Source organism: Manis pentadactyla, chromosome 6 (genome assembly GCF_030020395.1).
Source record: "Manis pentadactyla isolate mManPen7 chromosome 6, mManPen7.hap1, whole genome shotgun sequence".
In the NCBI taxonomy this organism is placed as follows: domain Eukaryota; kingdom Metazoa; phylum Chordata; class Mammalia; order Pholidota; family Manidae; genus Manis; species Manis pentadactyla.
Window position 1 is genome coordinate 1,101,514 of NC_080024.1, and position 20,343 is coordinate 1,121,856.

The 20,343-nt window shown below is 57.6% G+C and overlaps 1 long non-coding RNA gene across 1 annotated transcript; it reads left to right on the top strand.

Moving 5' to 3' along the window:
* The first annotated feature begins 321 nt into the window (after positions 1–321).
* LOC130684018 (uncharacterized) lies at positions 322–12,330 on the top strand. The gene is made up of 6 exons (XR_008998110.1): positions 322–401; positions 3,910–4,143; positions 4,282–4,473; positions 7,016–7,939; positions 8,038–8,264; positions 11,749–12,330. It is a non-coding gene; the product is annotated as an uncharacterized LOC130684018 (long non-coding RNA).
* The last annotated feature ends 8,013 nt before the right edge of the window (positions 12,331–20,343 follow it).

Consider the following 20,343-nt stretch of genomic DNA (forward strand, 5'->3'; position numbering starts at 1 on the left):
CTCCCCCCTTCTCTCCTCTCCAGCCCCTCTTCGGGGCCTGGCATCTGCTCCACCCCATGCCCAGGTGGGCAGCCTCCCCAGCCCTTCCAGCCCTCCCAACCCCTGCCTTGAGCAGTGGCCCCTGTTTCCAGGACTCTCCCCACCCCGCCTGCACACAGCAGTCACCAGCCCGGGGGACGCCCAGCGCCACTGCCTGGACCAGGCCCCTGCCTCACCTGGGTCCTGTGAGCCAGCCTGCCCAGGACACCTCTGGGCTGCCTCTGGGCCAGTGTTTCCACTCCTGCGGCGGCAGCTGCTGCCCCAGGTTCCAGATGCTTCCACAGAAATCACCTGCTGAAGACCCGGAGAGGCGGGATCAGCCTCCGCCCAGAGCCCAGCCTGGACCAGCAGAGGCCAACCAGGTCAGAGGTCCAGGCCAGTGGGTCCGCGGCTGCCTGTGGAGACACGGGCTGGGGCTGTGCCGGACAGTGCTGTGAGCCCCAGAGGGGCCCGCTGTGGGCACAGGGGCCAGGGGCCTGGCCCCACGCGGGCACGCACAGTGGGTGGCCCTGGGCGGCTCAGCAGCAGCCTTGGTGAGAACCTCTGGGTGGCAGTTAGGGATGAAACGACAGCCATCCCCAGGGCTAGTGACTCTCCCCTGAGCCTGCAGAGGCCCCACCTGGGCAGCGGCCAGTGGCCTGCTGTCCTCCGTCTCAGCAGGTGGGGCGGGGGCCCTCCCGAGGGGCCATGCCCGCACCCTGCCTCCACACTGGGGTGCTGGGGCCGATTCACTTACAGATGAGGAACCAGGCCCGGCCAAGCTCAGCAGGGGCAGGCAGGGCGAGGAGGACGTGGCCCCCGGCCCTGGGACTGGGTGGTGGTGGGGGGCTGCCTCTGCCGTGGGGGGCCCAGCAGCCGCCCATCCAGCGAGGGCCGCATTCTGGCCCTGAGGCCGAGCAGGTGCGGCCGGCACAGACAGCTGGGCTTTCCCGGGATGCCTGTGGTGTGAAGTCAGCTGCCCAGCCTCGGCCGCTGGCCGCACCCTGGGCTATTTTTGGGAGCTGGAGTCCGTCCTTGCTGCTCTGCCCCCTGAGCTCCTGGAAGTCTGGTCAGCAACACAGACAGTATCCCTCTTGTCATACATCTGTCCTGCCCCCAGAGCCCCTCCAGGGCACAGTCTGTCCTGGCTGGGAGGGGTGGGCTGCTGGGTGTGAGGGCAACGGCCAACCCGAATCCACAGGCTCGAAATAATAAAGTGATGCTGTGGCTGCCCCCACGTTCTGCAGGCCCTGCCCAGAGAGGCCGCGGCTCTGGGGGTCTCCTGAATGCACCCCCTGCCCCATCATTGGAGGAGAGGAGGGGGCTGCTGTGTGTCCCAACAGCCACGTCGAGGAGGGAGGGGATGCGGCAGGGGAGCAAGAGCCCTTCAGGGCTGGGCCCAACCGGACTGCAGAGAAGAGCCAGGTGGCCATGGCCTTGTCCCTGTGTGCGGGCCGAGTGGGGGCCTGGGGAAGGGGCTTGGGAGGGCTGGGCTCCTCTTTCCATGTTCCCAGATAGACTGTGTCCAGTCCCCAGGAGCACGGAGGCCGAGGCTGGGTGAGGGCCGGGCGCGGGCCGGCGGCCTTGGTGACTGCTGGTGGCAGGGGCCCAGGGGTGTGGCTAGTGAGGGTGTGGACCCCGCCCTCAGCAGCAGCAGGGCCACATGCCACCTCTGGCCCCTCTGGTGTGGGGGGTCCTGTGCTCATCAGCCTCACCAGGGAGCCGCGTCCTATCCAATTACAGGCTGATGAGCCGGAGCCTCAGAAGAGCTGCCCAAGTTGATGTGTTCCAACCGCAGGCCAGCTCGTCTGGGATCCTGCAAGCTGGCGGGGCCGGGGCTGTGGGGCGGGCCTCAGGGCAGCTGGGGCGGCATGGAGCAGCGTGGGGGCGCGAGTCAGAGCCGTGCTCTGGACCCATCGGTGTGTCCCCAGCATGCACACCCCACACCCTGCCAGGCCCCTGTGGGTGCAGCCCAGGAGGGGGAGCAGGTGCTCTTGGTGTGCCAGGTGCTCTTGGGGGCTCTGAGGCTGGGCTGGTACGGTTGGAGACTCAAGTCCAGTCAAGGTTACCCACAAGGCCTTGGGGCAGGCAGGCCAGGACTGGAATGCTACTCCGCCACCTACCAGCTGTGCAAGCCTGGGAGAGTTGCTCAGCCTCTCTGAACCACAGTCCCTTTACAAATAGGCTGCGTTCCCACCTCTGGGGGTGCTTCAAGGCTTCCACAAGCTGGTGGGGCGTGTGGCACAGCATGACGCAGACTCAGTGGCCGTCTCTGCCAGGCCAGTGGGTGGCAAGGAGAAGGTGTTCAGGTGGAAGGTGCTGGCTGGTGAAATGTTGAAGGTGGAATGTGTGGGTGCATTTGGGGAACAGCGAGTACATTGCTCGGTGCAGAGGAGGGTGGTCTGACATGGAGGTGCACCGCTGTGCTGGTAGCTCCAGGGGCGAGCTTACCGGTGCCCCGCAGGTGCTGGGTGTTCAGCCGACTGCTGACTGGGAGCAGATGAGGTGGGCTGCCCGCAGGCCCCCAGCTAGTGACCATGCTCTCTGCTGGGGTCAGGGGGAGCCAGCCAGGAACGTTTTCCATGTGTGTTCACCAGGGACATGGGGCTGGAGAGTCAATTAAATCTGTGCCAGTGAGCACGTTCGTGTGCCAAGCCTCTGCTGGGGCCGGGAGAGGGACGCGGGCGGGGGCTGGCTGTGGAGTCAGCTGTACCCTGAAACTAGACCTTTTGAAATCAAAGGACAACAGAGTAAGAGAAAATCAATTTTCAATTACTTTTAAGCCCCAAGGTCACACAGAAAGCTACAGGCAGGGTCCCAGGAGCCCTGACAGCATGCGCTCTGCGCCGCCCCTTCGCTCCCTGATGTCCGCGGGGCACCCTCCCCCCACTGCCGTGGTCTGCTGGGCGGACGGGCGCTGGCCACGCACCTGATCACCAAGGTCCCTGTCTGTCTTCCCAGATCCCGTGCTGCCCTTGGCAGGGGGTGGATGTCCAGCCTGGGGGAGACGGCGGGGGCAGGGGATGGAGGCCCGCAGGGCGGAGCGCGGCCTTTCCTGCCCTCCAATGCTGGGGGCAGGTGCACTGTGCCTGGCTTAGCAGTGCCCCGTTGGGGTCGGTGATGGCAGTGGGACTCCCAGGCTCAATCTGAGCTCGAAGCGTGGCTGGCTTTGGTAAAGACGCAGTCATTTGCCTTGGGAATCCTCATGTTCGCTGGGGAACCAGCCGCGGTGTTCAGGGCCGTCAGGCCGGCCTCCCTGGGGCACTGCAGGCCTGGTTGCGTCTCCGTCTTCAGGTCAGACCCACCCTTGGGGGCTGAGCTGGGGCTCCAGTCTGCACCCAGCATCACAGGCTGAGGGCAGCTGCAGTAGGTCCCCGGGGTCAGTCCCCGGGGTGCCCACCGCTCCCCAGTGTTCTCAGGAACATGGGTCTGGACAAGGGCCCACTCTCATTGCTCTGGGCTGTTGGGGCCCCTCAGTGGAAGTACTCTGCTTCTAATACAGACTGACGCACGGCAGCCGGGGCTCTCGGCCCAACGCCCGGCAGGTGAGAGGGCGAGGGGCGGTGGGCCAGGGGCCCCTCTGCCAGCCTCCCTGCTGCACCCCTGCTGCATGAAGGGCCCCTTGCCACCACACGCAGGGCGAGCCGGACGCACTCACGTGGCTCCCAGGGCCTGTGCGCCAGGAGCCCGGCCCTAGCACATGCTTCCTCAGCCAGTTTTAAATTGTGGCTGGACCCTTGCACTTCTTCTTGGGTGGGTTTACATACGGCCATTGTTAGCCTGTTAACGAGCTGAAACAGCCTACGTGTGTGATATATTTTCTTTGTTGCTGAACATGGAAAGTTTAATATTAAGCAAACGCAGCCTGGTTCACCTTTCGGATCCCCGCAGACGGTGTGCGGACTGTGCGCTCCGTGTGAGCCTCGACATCCCTCACCTGCCCGGGCACAGGGCTCTATGTAGTGGGCAAAACCAGGGAAAAATTGGTTGGTGGGCATCCTCCATAAGAAGGGTCCAGGAATGCCTCTGAGGAGCGCCCTCTGAGCCCCCACCCTGCCCCCTGCCCCTGCCTCATGTGGCCGGGACACTGACGAGGGCCTGCCCCCAGGCCCCACAGCCCTCCCGGTGGATGTGAAAGCTGGGATTGGCTCCTGCCCCACTGCCCGCTTCCTGGGGCATCCTCCCCCTGCCCCATACCCTGCCCCTGCTGCCCTTGCCCTGGCGGCACTGCCTCACAGGGACCCGGCCGTCCCTTCTCCACAGCAGGTGGCCTCCCATCAGTCCTGCCCCCTGACTAGGCCCCCAGCTGAGCCCTGCCCGAGTTCTGTCTGGCCGGAGTGAGTGGCCCTGCCTGTGTCTGCAGGCTCAACACCCCTCATCAGCCACCTGCTCCTGCCAAGGGTCTTCTCTGTGTCCTGTCACCTCCATAGACCCCCACGTGCAGCACAGAGCCAGGTGCAGAGGGGCTCGGGGTGTGGGCGATGGGTGGGTGGGTGCGGGAGCCCAGGCCAGATCCCACTCTGTGCCCCAGACACGCTATGGGAAACAGCCTGTGTTCTGTGGTGCCTTCTCTGCAGAGGGAGGATGGTCACCCGCCAGCCTGTGTATGCCCCCCCACTCTCCATAGCTGGGGCCTAGGGTGTCACTGGGCAGGGACCCCATCCCGGCCACCCCGACGAGAGGCACTATAATGTCTCACTTTCCAGAAGAAGCTCTAAGACAAGAGGGGGTGTGGGGCTTTCCCAGCCAGGAAGTGGCCAAGCTCGCCCCATGCACACTCCAAGCAGGGCACAGCGCCTGGTGCCCCCGGGGCAGCATGAGGTGCCTGGAAGGTCGAAGCAGTCCCCACCCCACCCCACACTTTCTGCCAGTCCCTCTGCAGAGCTCTTCCAGTATTTACTAATTGTGTTGAATAATAATAAACTGCACAGAGAAGGAAAACATCAACATCAACAAAGGGAACAGGCGACCTGCTGTACGGGAAAAGATATTTGCAAATCATACATCTAATAAGGGGCTAATGTCCAAAATATATACAAAGAACCCATACAACTTAAAATAAAAAAATTAGCCCGATTAAAAAGTGTTCAGAGGGCCTGAACAGACGTTTTTCCAAAGAAGACGTACAGATGGCCAACAGGCACATGGAAAGATGCCCCACATCCCTAGTCATCAGGGAAATGCCAATCAACACCACAATGAGATGCCACCTCACACCAGTCAGAATGGCCACCATCCAAAAGACAAGAAATAGCAAGTGTTGGTGAGGATGTGGAGAAAAGGGAGGCTCCCACACTGCTGGTGGGAATAACAATTTGTGCAGCCACTACGGAAAGCACTGTGGAGGGTCCTCAGAGAACTAAAAATAGAAATGCAATACATTCCAGCAATTCCACTTTTGGGGTTTTATCTGAATGAAGGAAACAAAATCACTAATTTGGAAAGATACATACACTCCTATATTTATTGTCACATTATTTACAACAGCCAAGATATGGAGGCAACCAACGTGCCTGTGGACAGATGAAGGGATGGAGAAGAGGTGGTTAATACATACCATGGGGCGTCAGTCAGCCATAATGAAGAGAGAATCCTGCCATTTGCAACAACATGGGTGGACCCAGAGGGTATCATGCTCAGTGAAATAAGCCAGGCGGGGAAAGACAAGTACCATGTATGATCCACTTACTTGTGGAATCTACAAACAAAACAAAACAAACAAACAAAACGAAATAGAAACAGACTCACAGATACAGGAAACAAACCGGTGGTTACCACGGTTGGGAGGGTTGGGGGATGGGCGCAATAGGGGAGGCGGGTCAAGAGGTACAAAGAAAGTGAATAAGTCATGGGATGAAAGTACATTGGGGGGAACAGTCAGTAATACCACGTGACCGTAGGTGACAGATGATAGCTGCACTCACTGTGGGGCCATGTGTACAAAAATATGGCATCTCTAGGATGGACGCCTGATACATACACCTAATCAGGATGTAAACTAATAGGAAAAAGAGAAAATTAATGGATCTGGCATCCTGCATCCTGCTGCCCCGTGAACGTGCTGGAGGGCCCTGAAAGCATCCCTTTCATCAGCCCCTGGGGCTGCCGCCCGGGCCTGGAAGGACACGAGGACCACCTTCCCGGTCTGCTCCGGGAGGAGCACAAGCTGGGGTCTGACTCAGGGCATATCCTGTGCAGCAGGCCCAGGGGTCTCCTTGGGGACCGGGGACGTAGGAGGCCTGGGATGGGGTCCACACAGTCCCCGCAGGTGCAGGCTGGCCTTCCCAACATCATGGCACCGGGGAATCTTCTGTGTCCCTGCTCCCACTGGGCGCTGCCCCTGTCATGGCTGGGCCTGGAGAGGTTTGACGTCCTTCTAGAAATCCCTGATGCCTTGTCCTACACGGGCCCCAGTGGGAGTCTTTCTCTCTATGCATTGGTTTCTGTCTCCCCTCGAGATAAGGGGATGGCAACCCCACCCCTTTCCTCCTCTCAGCCCCAGGCTGTGGCCTCTGAACTTCAGTCCTGGACCACAGCGGGCCCACTGCCCAGGGCCTCACTCACGGGAATGGCTGCCTCTTGGGGGTGCCCACCATCCTCTGGCTCCAGGACTCCTCTGGCATCAACCTGAGGCTTTGTGGTCTAAGAGCAGCTCCCCCCCACATTAGATCCTCGTCTAGCTGGACTGGGAATTCTAGGGTCACCGTCAATGTCTGTCTGCCCTCTGAAAACGCTTTGCTTTCTTCTGGTTCTCAGAATTTCGTAGGGCAACCCAGTAATCTGACGCCAGCACCCGCAGAGTTTAGCAGCGTTTCCTGAGAACACCTGGACTTTGATCTTTCTCTCTGATGGCCTCACATTTCTTTGTATTGTGAGTGTGTTTGTCACCTGCTGTCCTTTCAATCTCGTTTTATTTTCCTTTAAGGAATTCTCATTTTCTGGCTCTTGAAACATTTACTCCTCTTCTCTCTCTGCCTTTGCGACTTCTGTCCTACAGATGCTGGCCCTCTGCGTCCATGGTCCATCTCTCAGCCTGCGCTGGTGTTTTCCACCTCCAGCCTCTGCCCGTTCTTGGTGCCCATGGACGTGTTTCCAGACCTCATCTGCCATCTCACTGAGAGTGCTTGCGATGTCCTGAAACCCAGCCATCGTCCACCCTCCGAACTCTAGCCGCTGTTTCCTACCCCAGCATCTCCGGCTGCTTTGCCCGGCTCCACGTCCAGGGCTTCGATGGGCTTTACAGGGCGCCTCTCCATGCCCGCCTGCCTCGCGGCAGCCCCGGACTGCTGGGGTGGAGCACCTGTGCCGGGAGGCCTGCCGGGCCAGGGGCTGGACTGGCCCCCTGCCCCAGGGCCCCGGCCATCTCCAGCTCCCCTCGCTCTGGGCGTGGGGCCTCCACGCCTGCTGGCTGCCCTGGTGGTGCATCAGAGCAGCTTCCCCCTCAATAATGATGCTGGCATGGCGGGTGCCGGGGCTCAGCTCCAGCGGATTTGTAGTGGGTTTGTAGAAAGGAAGCAGCATTCAGCCACCCTGTGCCCTCCGGCTCCAGATGGGTACTGGCCGGGCAGGGCCGGCTGGGAGGGGGCCCGGCTGGGACACCTGCTGCCTCCCGCCTGTGTCCCTGGGGGCTGGAGAGGGCCTGGAGGTGGCACCCTCAGGGTATCAAATCTGCCTGTACACATGGGACTCTCCAGAAGTGAGCCCGCCCTCTGCGGAGCCTCCGGAATGTTCTGTCAAGTTTTGTTGGATTCAAAAGTAGGTCCACATATGGTTTTTGGCATCTCTGCCCACGCTCAGCCAAACCAAGGGCTGTTCCCTGCCCTTCCTCCCAGACCTTCTCACGGGGCCGCTGGCCAGCACAGCAAGTTCTGGCCTCCGTTTTGGCTGGCGACTTGGACAACAGGCTCCTTGACCCCAGCAGGTACAGGCTAGGGTGTGGGGTGCTGAGTCACAAGCTTCCCCCAAATCTGGGCTCCAGCATCCTGGGGGACTTACACTGACCCCCCTCCCAATTCTCAGTGCCTCAGAGGGAGATCCAGTCGGCTGCAGGGCTCATGACCCGAGAACTCCCGCACAGCCACATGCAGATTCCAGTGACCTCTGACCTGTGCTGAGGCCCTGCAGGCCCCCTGGGAAGACAGAAGACAGGGGTGCCCCCCTAGGGGACCCCAGGTTTCCTGGGTTACAGGATGGCTCCCAGCACCACACAGACTGCAGCAGAGGCTGGCCACGGCCCCGGGATGCCGGTGCGTGGGGAGCACCGGGGGGCTGGGTGGGGGCGGTCACCCTAGCGGACCCTGAGGGGAGGTGCCCTGGGAGAGCCTGGCCTGGACTCTGCAGATGGGGGCTGTGAGGTCACAGGTGACCCAGGACAGGGGTCTGGCCCAAAGGGGCTTCAGCAGGGTGCTGTGTTTTGACTTGGGATTGAAACAACCTGAGGGTCTGGAGCAGGACTGGGAGCCGCTGCCAGTGTCGCTGTGGGGTGGGGGTGGGGGTCTCGCTCAGGCAGCTGTACCCTGGGTGGGCACAGGAGTACCACGGGAGGACAGCCCTGCTTTCCCATGCACCCAGGGTTCCCAGTCCAGGAACCTCTCAGCCTCTGGTCAAGCCAGCCTGCAGGGAGGGTGCAGGCAGGAGCCCCCCTTGCCGGGCACGAGGAGGGGCGCTCTGGGCTTGAAGGCTGACAGCTTACAGCCACCAGCAAGCAGGAATCCCATCCTGACCCAGAAATTCGGGTGGGTCTACAGCCTCTATGGACACTTGGGAACCTGAGGCTGGGCACCACCGAGCGGCTCCCCAAGGCTCTCAGCTGGTCAGCCACCAAGCAGACCTGCCCAAGGTCGAAGCTGGTGCTCTGAGCTGCCTGCGGCCCTGCTGCCGGCTTGGGGTGGGGACACACACGTGCCAGTCAAGTCTGCAGTGCGTCTGATGCGTCCTGTTCAGATATCCAGGCGCCACCCGGAAGTGGGAGCTGGTGTTCTCACTTGCCCTAGGGATGCTGGACCCGGACCCCTGGACCCTGTCTTGTCTGCGGCTGGTCCAGTGGCACTGCAGTCCTTGCTCAGGCCTCCAGGACACCCCCCACCTCCCCGCCCCGTAAGGCCAGTGCGCCCCGCCCTGAGAGCTGGAGGCCATCTTGGTAGGGCCTCACACTGGGCACAGCAAACCATGGGGCCCTCCTGGCTCCCAGTCTCTTCCTCTCCTGAACCCTGGGGTATTCCTGCATGTGTGTGTGAGCCCGGGGCTCCAGACCCCGTGGGAGTCACTGGGTGTCTGGTGTGCGTATAACCTGTAACATGTTGACATGCACAGACACCCAGGTAGTCACAGAAACCTCTGTGCTAGTCCTGTGACCAGGACAGAAAAAATGCCCCCAGCTTGGGAGCAAGAAAACGGTCATAAACTTCTCACGGTGTCGTAGAGCGGACGCACTTGGTTTGCAGGACACACATTCGCTGTCCTTGATATCATCTCTGAGAATCCTAAGCAGGGAGACCCTCCGAACTGGAATCACACCGAATCAGGGCGCAGGGGGTGGTGGTGACCTGGTTAATAGCTGCACCACCCGACTTTATGGAGCAGGACAATGGCACATGCACAAAAGGCAGAAGCACACGGTCAGGTCTCAGAGGCTGGCTGAGTGATGGTGCCCTTGGCCCGGGTGCTGAGAAGGAGCTGGCCAGCTAGAGGCCAGGACAGGGGGTGCACAGCATCCAACACACATGGGCCCCGGGCTCTGTCCGACTGTCGGCTGCAGCCCCCTCGGCAGGGTCCTCGGGTGCGTCTGGCCTTTGCTTGCAGGCCACCTTGTCCCCAGACTCACTCCTCTGCAAAGGATGAGTCCTGTGATGGGTGGTGCCCCTGATACTGGCCCTGAGGCCCCCCAACTGCAGTCACTTCTCAGTCAGGTGTTACATGCCCTTCTCACAGATTTATCAAGGAGGGAGAAAATCCCCAAGAAATTTAAAAAAAGACTGTTCAGAAGAGCTGGGCTTGCCTGATCACAAATCCCCCAAACCAGGCCTTTTATCGGTGAGTGATAAGGTCTTGGGAATTCAGCCGCCACAAGCTGTGTGTTGACTGAAGATGACGGGGGACATGTCCTTAGGTCACATTTGCTATGAGTCCCCCCACTCCCTTCATCTTGCGCTTCAGAGGAGCAGAGCCCCCCTCAGGCTCGTGTCCCCCACTTGAGCCCCACAGGGGAGGCACCTATGCCCGGCTGGGGTTGGCTCTGGGGCCCCGGCTTCCTGTCCTAGGGCGCGCTTGGCGCTCTGAGGGTGCTCAGCGCACAGAGGAGCGGCCATGGCAGGATGTGGGGGGGGCGTGGCTCTGCACAGAGTGAGCAGATGCCAGCACAGGGACCGCAACGGGCACGGAACAGACATGGCCCGTCTTCACCAGGAGCTTTGCAGAAAGCAGTCCAAACCAGGATGGGATTCCAACAGGATGGAAACAGTTTGCACACAACCCATTAATGAGACGCGCTTGACATAATGCCTTGCAAATGTGACACGTGATGACAAGGCCTGTCTGCAGACAGGCTAATGGGAGTTACATGTGCACAGACGGTTTCTGTAAGCCATCCTTGCGCTGCTGCAATTAATTTTTTCCAAACTGCTGTCTTCACTGAAATAATCTCAATTGTATGCTACTATTTACATGCCAGAGACCCCACAGTTTTCTTTCTTTTTTAAAAAAAATAATTCAGAACAAATGTGTTGGTGCTCAAAGCACATGGACACTGTGCGTGCTGATGTGGAAGCTTCCAGTGGCATCTGGCTCTTGTTGCCATGTGCTCATATGAATGCCTTTAGCAGACAGTGTGTGGCTCCAAGTCTGGCAGACTGGCAAGGACGGTCACCTGTACCTGTCTGCGTCAGGTGCTGCCTCTACAGGCTTCGGGTGGTCCCGCACGGATGCTCCCTGGTGTCCAAGTCCCCTCTCTCTGCTGTAACAGAGTGCCACAGATGTGGTTGCCTGAAACAGCACAAATCACCTTACACTTCTGGAGGTCAACATACAAAAGTCGGTCAGTGTAATACACCATGTTAACAGAATGAAGGAAAAAAACGACATGATCTTCTTTGATACAGAAAAAGCATTTGACAAAATCAATATCCTTTCATGATGAAACACTCAACATGCTGAGAAAGGGCAGGGAAATAGGAAAGGGTCAGGCCGTTGTAAAAATCTCCTCGGCCTGAGAAAACGGCCCAGCTTATTCTCTAACTTAATCTATATGCTGTTCTTCCTCTTCTTCCAGCCCCTTAATCAATTAAGTAATTTTGTACCGGGACAAGAGACAGACCTCCAAAGTATAAATGAACCTATATGGGTAAAGAATGCCAAGATCAGGATCAACACAGTCACCTAAATAACCCTATTCTTAAAACAAAACTTTAAAAGAATTATGAATCAGCTGTATACATCAGGCCTTATGCTGGCCCCTACATAACGGGCCCTACAAAACCCTAAACCCTAAACCCTTGAGCACACCTCCTCTCTGAGGTCGGCTGCACTCGCTCCCATGTGAGTGTGTCCTGTCTTATACCAAATGAACTTTCTTGTTGCATTAAGATGATTACACTTGTCTCTGAACTCTTCTCCGTGGTAAACATAAGAACTCTCCAACTTCCACCGCCGGTGGTAAATGTCTTTGCCATTTGGTGTTTCACCCAGCTTTCTAGTCTTAACACAGTCCTTTTCTCTCCCCCTGTTTTATTTCAGACCCATAGGGAAGTGGATGTTCTCAGAACATAAACTCACTCCATCCAGCGCTCTGCGGCTCCCCTAAATCCTGGGGTAGAAGGGGCTTCGTTTCCCCGCTGTGCAGACTCACGCGGACACAGGACACCAGGGGAGCCTGGCCTTAGCAGTCAGCGAGGGACCTGATCGCGAGTTCTCCTCCTTTTCCTCCCTCTGCTCTTCCTTGCACACTTGCTGACATTCACTTCTACTCTTGCTTCAGTGAATTCCTGTCTCACCTACACTAGTCTGACCCGTCAAGAATATTTCTCCATCAGTCAAGAGTCCTCCCCCGTCTGGACTGAGGTTTCCCCTAGTGCGCAGGGAGAGATCTCCACAGATGCAGCTGCCCAGCAACAGAACTAGGAGTAGGAGGAAACCACTTCAGTGTAATAAACAGTAAGTGAAAAATGTACAGCAGGCATCATACGCAGTGGTAAAAGATCGAAAGGTTTTCCTTTAAGATCAGGAACAAGACAAGGGTGCCCTTTTTTGTCACTTCTATTCAACATCCCACTGGAAGTGCTAGCCAGAGTGATTAGGCAAGAAAATAAATAAAAGTCATCCAAATTGAAAAGGAAGAAGTGAAATGATCTCTGTTCACAGATGGTAAGATTTTATATGCAGAAAACCCTAAATATTCCACAAAAAACCTATCAGAAACTAATAAATGAATCGGGCAAAATGGCAGGATATAAGGTCATCACACAAAAATCAGTTGCATTTCTATCCACTAATAATGAACGATCTGGCAAGGAAATTATAAAAAAAAATCCCACTTAGTCTTTTAGGGTTCCTGGGCCCAATTCCAACATGTATGTGTGTCGGAGGGGTGGTTCCCCCACGTAGAGCAGCAAGCGATTCTCAGGTGTCAGCAGCATGTCTGAGAATTCAGCCCAGTCCTCTCTGTCAGGAGTGCCCCAGACTCCCCAGGTTAAGGCTCTGTCCTCCCACACTGCCCTCCACCCCCACTCCAGACGCTGGTCCCAAGCCCCAGGCTACTTGTTACCTGTTCTTCTCACCAACCAGCTTGACTGAAGGTTCCCACGACCTCCTCCTTAGGGTTATGAGTTTGCTAGAACAGCTCACAGAACTCAGGAAAACACATTTACCAGTTTAATAAAGGAAACTGTAAAGGATATAAGTCAACAGAGATATATAGAGCAAGGTCGCCAAAAAGGAGGGTGGGGCGTGGCTCGGCGGCATGTGGAGATGTTCTGGCTCGCCAAGTGTGGACACTGTCACCCGGTTAAGCAGGATACAAATGGGCAAAATGTTCTCTCCTCGTGGTTCGTGGTGGCTGCACTGCAGAGTCAAGGTTGACTAAGTTGCTGGCTGTCCGCTGAGTCGGTCTCCAGCCCCTCTGTGCTCTCCCCTCCCAGGGGCTGGGGGCTGGAGGTTCCCACCCTCCTCTGGTCACATGGTTGGTCTCCCTGGCAACCAGCCCTTCCCTCAGGTGGGGTCCAAAGGTCTCATTAACATAAAGACCCTTTCCAACTTCATGGCTCCTAAGTGTTTTAGGGACTGGCTGAAGACCAGATATCTGAGAAATATACTTCGGCCATCTGAATGACCAAATATGTATTTCATATAAAAAATTATATCACAAATAGCATCAAAAAGAATAAAATAATAAGATACTCAGGAATTAACCAAGGAAACAAAAGACTTATATAATAAAAACTATAAAACATTACTGAAGGAAATTAAAGAAGTTGTAAATAAATGGAAACACATGTTTACAGATCAGAAGGCTTAAAATTGGAAAGAACCTTACCATATACCAAAATTAACTCAAAATGTATAAAAAACCTAAAACTATAAAACTCTTTGGAGAAGACACAGGACGAAAGCTTTACAAAATGGGATTTGGCAATGATTTCCTGATTTGACACTGAAGGCAAAGGCAGTAAAAATAAAATAGACTAACTGGACTTCATGAAAATGAAAAAAATCGTGTGTATTAAAAGACAGAGTAAGCAGAATAAAAGGGTAACCACAAAATGGAAGGAAATGTTTGCAACTCATATATCTGCCAAGGAGTTAGTAGCCACAATACCTCGAGAACCCCTAAAACTCAACAACGATAAAACCCAAACAACCCAATTAATAGCTGAGCAAAGGACTTGAACAGACATTTCTCCAGAGAGGATCTACAAAGGGCCAAAAAGCCCAGGAGAAGATGCTCGCCGTCACTGCTCACTAGGGAAATGCACCTCAAGCACAGTGGGGCACCCCCTCCCGGCCGCCAGGACAGCTGCCACCGCTGAGACGGGGGAGGTCGTGGGGAGGTTGGGCCCCTGGCGCGCTGCTGGTGGAGATGTGAAATGGGGCAGCTGCTGTAGAAAACTGTGGAAGTTCCTCAAAAAATTATAAATAGCATTACCATATTATGCAGCAATTCCACTTCTGGGTAACACCCAGAATAACTGGAAGCAGGGTCTCCAAGAGACGTGTAACAACCACGTTTATAGCGGCATCATTCACAACAACTAAAACGTGGAAGCAACCTGTGTTCACTGGCGGATGGATGGATGAACAAAATACGGTACACGTGTACGATGGGCTGTCACTCAGCTTCGAAAGGAAGGAAGTCTTGCCACGTGCTTCGACACAGATGGACCGTGTGGACACGTGCTGAGTGAAGTGAGCTAGACACAGAGACGAGCACCGTGTGATTCCGCTCGTCACAACCGTAAAGGCAGGAAGAACGGGGGCTGCCCCGGGGCTGGAGGAGGTGGGTGGGAGTCATGGTTTAGGGGGGTAGCGTTTCAGTGTTGCAAGGTGAGAAGTGGGTGGTGATGGCGGCTTCCCAGCAGTGTGATGTATGTGACGGCAGTGGGCTGTACCTTAAAAATGGTTAAGAGGCTAAATTTTATGTCATATGTATGTCACCACACACACAAAAAAGGTTGAAAAGAAAATCTGGTGGCTTGGAACAATTTGCTGTCATGTGTCCCAGCTTAGTGGGTCCCTCAGGCTCCACTGTCCCTTGGGGTCTTCTCGTGTGGCTGTCCCCTGCACGGGGGAGGGGCCACCTGAGGGTCCAGCTGGGCCTGAGCATCCGGGGGGCCTCCAGCGGCACGTCAGGAGCCTCGTCCCAAGTGGACAGCTGGGCTCCCCTGAGTCTCCGTCAGGCACTCCGTGCGGCCTCCCGGCATGGCCGTCTCTGGCGCCAGGCTCCAGGGGTGCGTGTTCCGGGAGCCCTGGTGGGAGTTGTGACCTTCTTACCGGGCTTGGGAGCCCTAGTAAGTCTCTTAGCCACTCAGTTCACTTAGGCCAGAACCAGAGTTATCGTGAATCGGCCGCACCTGCCAGTCCATGCCAGAGTCCACCTTGCCCCCCATCACAGCCTCCACAGGCTGCGTGGGGACCTCGCCCTGGCCCCAGAGCCACGGCCCCTGCCATAGAGGTGTGACGGGGACTGACAGCGACGGAGGCCTGCCCAAGGCGGCCACGCGCCTCCTCCAGCCGCAGTAGCTGGTTGAGGTGGGGCGGCCAGCGCGGGAGTGTGTTCCCGAGCGGAGGGCACAGCCGTCTTCCTCTCGCTGCAGACCAGGGTGCCCAGGAGGAGCAGAAAGCAAGCCTCGTGTGATTAGACCTTCCTGGTAGTCACACTAAAGTAAAAAGAATGAGATTAAGTTTAATTTTAATACTCTTACTCAGTATACCCAAGATACAATTTTAACAGGTAATTGATTTAAAACTGACTATTGTGATATTTTACATTTTTCCCAATGTCTTCAAAATCAGGTGTGTATCTTTCACTTACGGCGCATCTCAGCTTCAACAAGCCGTGTTTCACGTGCTCAGCAGCCTCGTGATACCAACGGCTGCCCCCGCTGGAGCACGCAGCTTTCGGTGGCCGGGGCTGCAGGCGGTGGGAGGCGTGGGGGCACCTGGGGCTGTGCCCCCCTCGCTGCCCCGTCCCACCTTCCAAGTGGGCCTGATTGTAGCTTCTGGCCAGTGCTGCCCAGAGCCCGACCAGGACAGGACCCTGGGCTCGGCTCCTGCACAGGGGCACCGCCCGCCCTGGCTCCGGGGAGGACTGCGCCCTGACGGGTGTTCTGGGACGTTCCGTGAGAACAACAGCAACTTTTGGAATCGGGATTCAGAGTCGTCTTAATGATCGGACATTAGAGCAACGACTGAAGGAGGTGGTGTGTCTGCCATGAGGGGTGGGCCCAGGTGGCCCGGGCCTCTGTTGCACAGGACGGCAGGAGTTTGGCCTCATGGGACCCTGTGAGGACCTCATGACCGTCCTTGGGGTCCCAGGGGTGGGGAAGTGGGGTTTGCACAGTGGCAGGTCTGGGGGACTTGGCCTGGGAAGGAGCAAAGCATTTTCAGGCGTCACAGGACTGGCCTCCCTCCAGCCAGGCTCTGCCCCCATTCCAAGCCAGGCCCTCTCCTGGCCTTGTCTGCTCCCCTGTCTGACAGGGGAAGGGTCCCTTGCCTGCTTCCCCAGGCTCTGTGGTCCCCCGGAGGGGTCCTGCTCTGCTGTCCCCAGAGCTCGGTGTGTGTGGGAGGCTGGGTGGGGGCCTGGGATGGGGGCCCGCACTCTGGGTGTGGCCCACTCCTTCTGGGGCTGGCTTGCAGAGGGGTGGTCCCCCTGCCCTGAAAGCCAGACCCAGCGGTGGGTGGGGTACACCACCAGGGCCCAGCGCCAGCCTGCACCCTGGGCCCCACCGCCGGTCCCAGAACACTGTCCCACTTTTAACCCAGCACGGGTCTGGTCCTGCCCTGGGGAGGCTCCTCCGTCCCGGCTGGGACAGTTGCTGAAGGTCACGTCTGCCCTCAAGCGCGGAACACGGGCAGGAGGCCGACCTGCGTCCCCACCCTGAGCACACAGAGCCCCGTTCATCGGAGCACAGCTCTGGCACAGAGGGGCCGGGCACCACACCCAGGCCAGGCCAGCGCCGATGAGGGGGGACAGACCACATCTGTCACCCTTAACCAGACCACGGGGGGGACAGATGCTGCCCCAGGCCCAGGTCCCTGCCCATCCCCCCCAAATGATGCAGCCCCACATGCGGCCCTGACCTGGAATCAGAAGCTGGGTGGGCTGGAGGGCAGAAGCAAAGGAGGGTGGCCAGCGTCCGCCCCCTACCGTGCTGGAAGGCCCTTGCCCGGGAGCAGCCCTGGCCAGCACTGGGGCTGCTGATGGGCAGGGAGCCCAGGGCCCCGGTGTCACCAGGCCGCTGGGGGGCTGGTACCTGGCTCAGGGGGGATGGTCGTGGGCAGCCCCTCCCTGCCTGGGGACGGAGCTCCTCCCCCAGAGTACCATGGCCAGCGCTGGCTCGGAGGGGACAGAGGTGCTGCGTAGGGTGCCCTGGGCCCTGCTGAGCACATCAGGGGCAGGCGGGTAGGCGTGAATACAGCTCCCTGCACACACTGGCACACTGGCGGTGCCACCATCACAGCTGCCACGGACAGTTCTGCTCATAATGCCCACTCTTCATTCAGGACAGAACTGCCACCCCACATGTGCTGCTGACATGGTGGCACATACAAACCCCCAGCACTGGACGGAGGCCTCCGTCCCCAGGGAAGGACCTCTCTGGTCACTGCCCTCCAGGCAGAGGGCTTTCCACCCAGCCCAGGGGTTCGGCCACCATCCCAACCCGGGTGACCCTGGAAGGGAGAACCACACTGCCTGGCATTTTGATCTCGGCTTGACTGGACAGTGCTGGGGGCCCCTTGATCCTGTGAGGTCACCCCGTGAGCCCCAGGTCATGGGGAGTAGGTGTCCTTCCCACTCCTGCGCAGGCTGGGGTCAGGAGCTGTGCTGGCCTATGATGGGCAAATCACTGGCACCTCTGCCAGGTGGGACATGCCAGGTGCGTCCAAGATACCATGCACCTTAATCCTACAAACTCCTGTAACGCCGGCTCTCCATTTTCTCAGTTTGTAGCTGGGGCAACTGAGACCTTGGGACATATGGTGTTTGCCTGGCGTCACAGGGCTGGGAGGGGGCAGAGGTGCCGTGGGGTCCTGCACACACCCGCACCCTCTCCTCCTTGCTGAGAGCTCAGGCCTGAGGAGGGCAGCCAGGTCACGAGCTGACGGGGCCGGTAAGCCAAGGGTTAGCTGCCCACTGCGCCCTGCAGTGCCCCGCCCTCTCCATTTCCCCTTCCTGGCACTACTCAAAATCCTCTTCTCAGCCAGTGTGGACACATCTGGGTTTTGCTTCCAGACCACTGCAATAAAACAGATAGTGCAATGAAGTGACTCGAATGGGTTTCCCAGTGTAGATAAAAGTTACATTTACACTATACTTGAGTCTGTTACATGTGCAATAACATTAAAAAACGTACATGCCTTAAGTAAAAAGTGCTTTATTGCCAAGAAGTGCCAACCATCATCTGAGCTTTCAGGGAGTCAGTCTTTGCTGGGGAGGCTCCTGCCCTGATGTCGACTGATGGGGGTGCTGCTGAGGGCTGGGGTGCTGCTGAGGGCTGGGGGGCTGCTGAAGGCTGGGGGGCTGCTGAGGGCTGGGAGGCTGCTGAGGGCTGGGGGGCTGCTGAGGGCTGGGGGGCTGAACATCTCTTAAAATAAGATGATGACCACATTTGCCACATCGATTGACTCTGCTTTTCATGAATGTTCTCTGCAGCGTGTGACGCTGTTTGAGAGCGTTTCACCCCCAGGGCTTCCCCCAGTTTGGCGCCGGTCCTCACACACCCTGCTGCTTCATCGCCGGAGCTTTGTAGCATGCTCGATCCGTTGTTGTTTCAGCAGTCTTCGCAGCATCGTCCCCAGGACTGGGTTCCGTCCCAAGAAGTGTGTTCTCTGCTCCTCCACAAGGAGCCAGCGCCCATCCCTTAGGTTTTACCAGGCGATGCAGCACCTCGGTCCCGTCTCCAGGGTGCACAGCCTGGGTTCTCCTGCTGTACCCCCCACACCTGCAGGGACTCCCTCCACTGAGGCCTGAGCCCCTCACAGTCTGGGAGGGTTGGAATCAGCTCCTTCCAGATTCCTGTTCCTGTTGGTGTTTTGGCCCCTTCCCATGAGTCACGAGTGATCCCAATGGCATCTGCAGCAGTGACCCCTTTCCAGAAGGCCTTCTATTGCCTTTGCCCAGACCCAGCAGAGCAATCAGTACCTGTGGCGGCTGCAGACTTAGGGGAAATATTTCTTAAAACAATGACCTGCAAGCTGAAAGGACTCCTTGGCCCAGGGGCTGCAGGGTGGGTGTAGTGTCAATTGTCTCGTCCATCGGTGCTCCGGGAAGACCAGGTGCATTGTCAACGAGCAGTCGTATTTTCAAAGGAATCTTGAAATGGTGAGTACAGTAGGCTGTAAACAGGTGTGCTGCCGTCCAGGCTTTGCTGTTCCCCTCACAGGGCACGATCCTTAAGGGCCCCCTGGTTTTCAGAGTGGGCAGCGAGCACCGGCTTCAGCTGAAAGTCACCGACTGCTTTAGCCCCTGGCAAGAGACTCAGCCCGTCGTCCTCTGAAGCTGGGAAGCCAGGCACTGACTTCTCCTCTCCAGCTATGAAGGCCCCAGGCGGCGGCGGCTTCCAAGGAGGCTGTTTCGTCTACACTGGAAGTCTGGTGTTAGTGCGCGACCTGCCTGAACGATCTCAGGTCTCCTGGGTAACTTGCTGCAGCTTCCCCATCGGCACCCGCTGCCTCACCTGCACTTGGATGTTAGGGAGACGCCTTCTTGCCTTGAACCTCGTGAACTAAACCTCTGCTGGCCTCTAGCTTTCCTTCTGCGGGTTCCTCACCTCTCTCAGCCTCCACAGAGGGCTGAATCCTAAGAGTGTGTCTGCCCTGTGCTTGGATGAAAGCAGTAATGATACATCGCTGACATAAAACACAGAGAAACTGGGTGGCAAAACCAGACGCCACTGGAGAGGGAAGGGCACGTGTGGACAGGATACACTCGGACCATGTAGATGGATCATCAAAAATGGACGGAGGGTGCGTGTCGTGTGTGTAACGAGAAATAAGGCAAATGAATAAACATGGACTATTCCGTTGTTGCCTGTGTCCCCGGGAGGCACAGTGCAGGAAAGGGCGATGGAGACAAAATGTAAATGAGGCTGCAAAAGTTGTACAGATTTGAATCGGAAATGTAAGTCTCCTACCTGAGTTCTCCTTCAGCGTGTGCGCACGTGTGCACCCCCCACCCCCAGCTCTGTGCGGCGCAAGGGACAGACACAGCGCATAAGCGACCCGGCAGCTCTGACTGTGGTCTTGAACACTGCCCACAAAACAGGGCCGGCGAGCTTTCGAGAAGTAACGGCTTCTGAGTTGGTGCACAGAGATGTCCAGCTTGAGCCTGGAGCACCCGGTTGTACGACAGAGTGAAGAACTTGTCCAGACCACCTGGACGGTGTCAGATCCCGATGCCCACCTGGAGCACCTCCCAGGGCCAAGGGGGTGGGAGCTCTGTGAGCGTCAGTAAGCGTAAGAGATGCAGGAGACGGAAGCCCGTGGAACAGGTTTACACCCGTGAGTCGTTGTTTGTGCAGTTGTGCAGTTCCCTATTGCAGGGTAGCAAATGGCCTGAGACCTCGTGGCTGAGGACAGGAGGGGGGCAAGGCCAGGAGCTGCCCGCCCCCAGCAGCG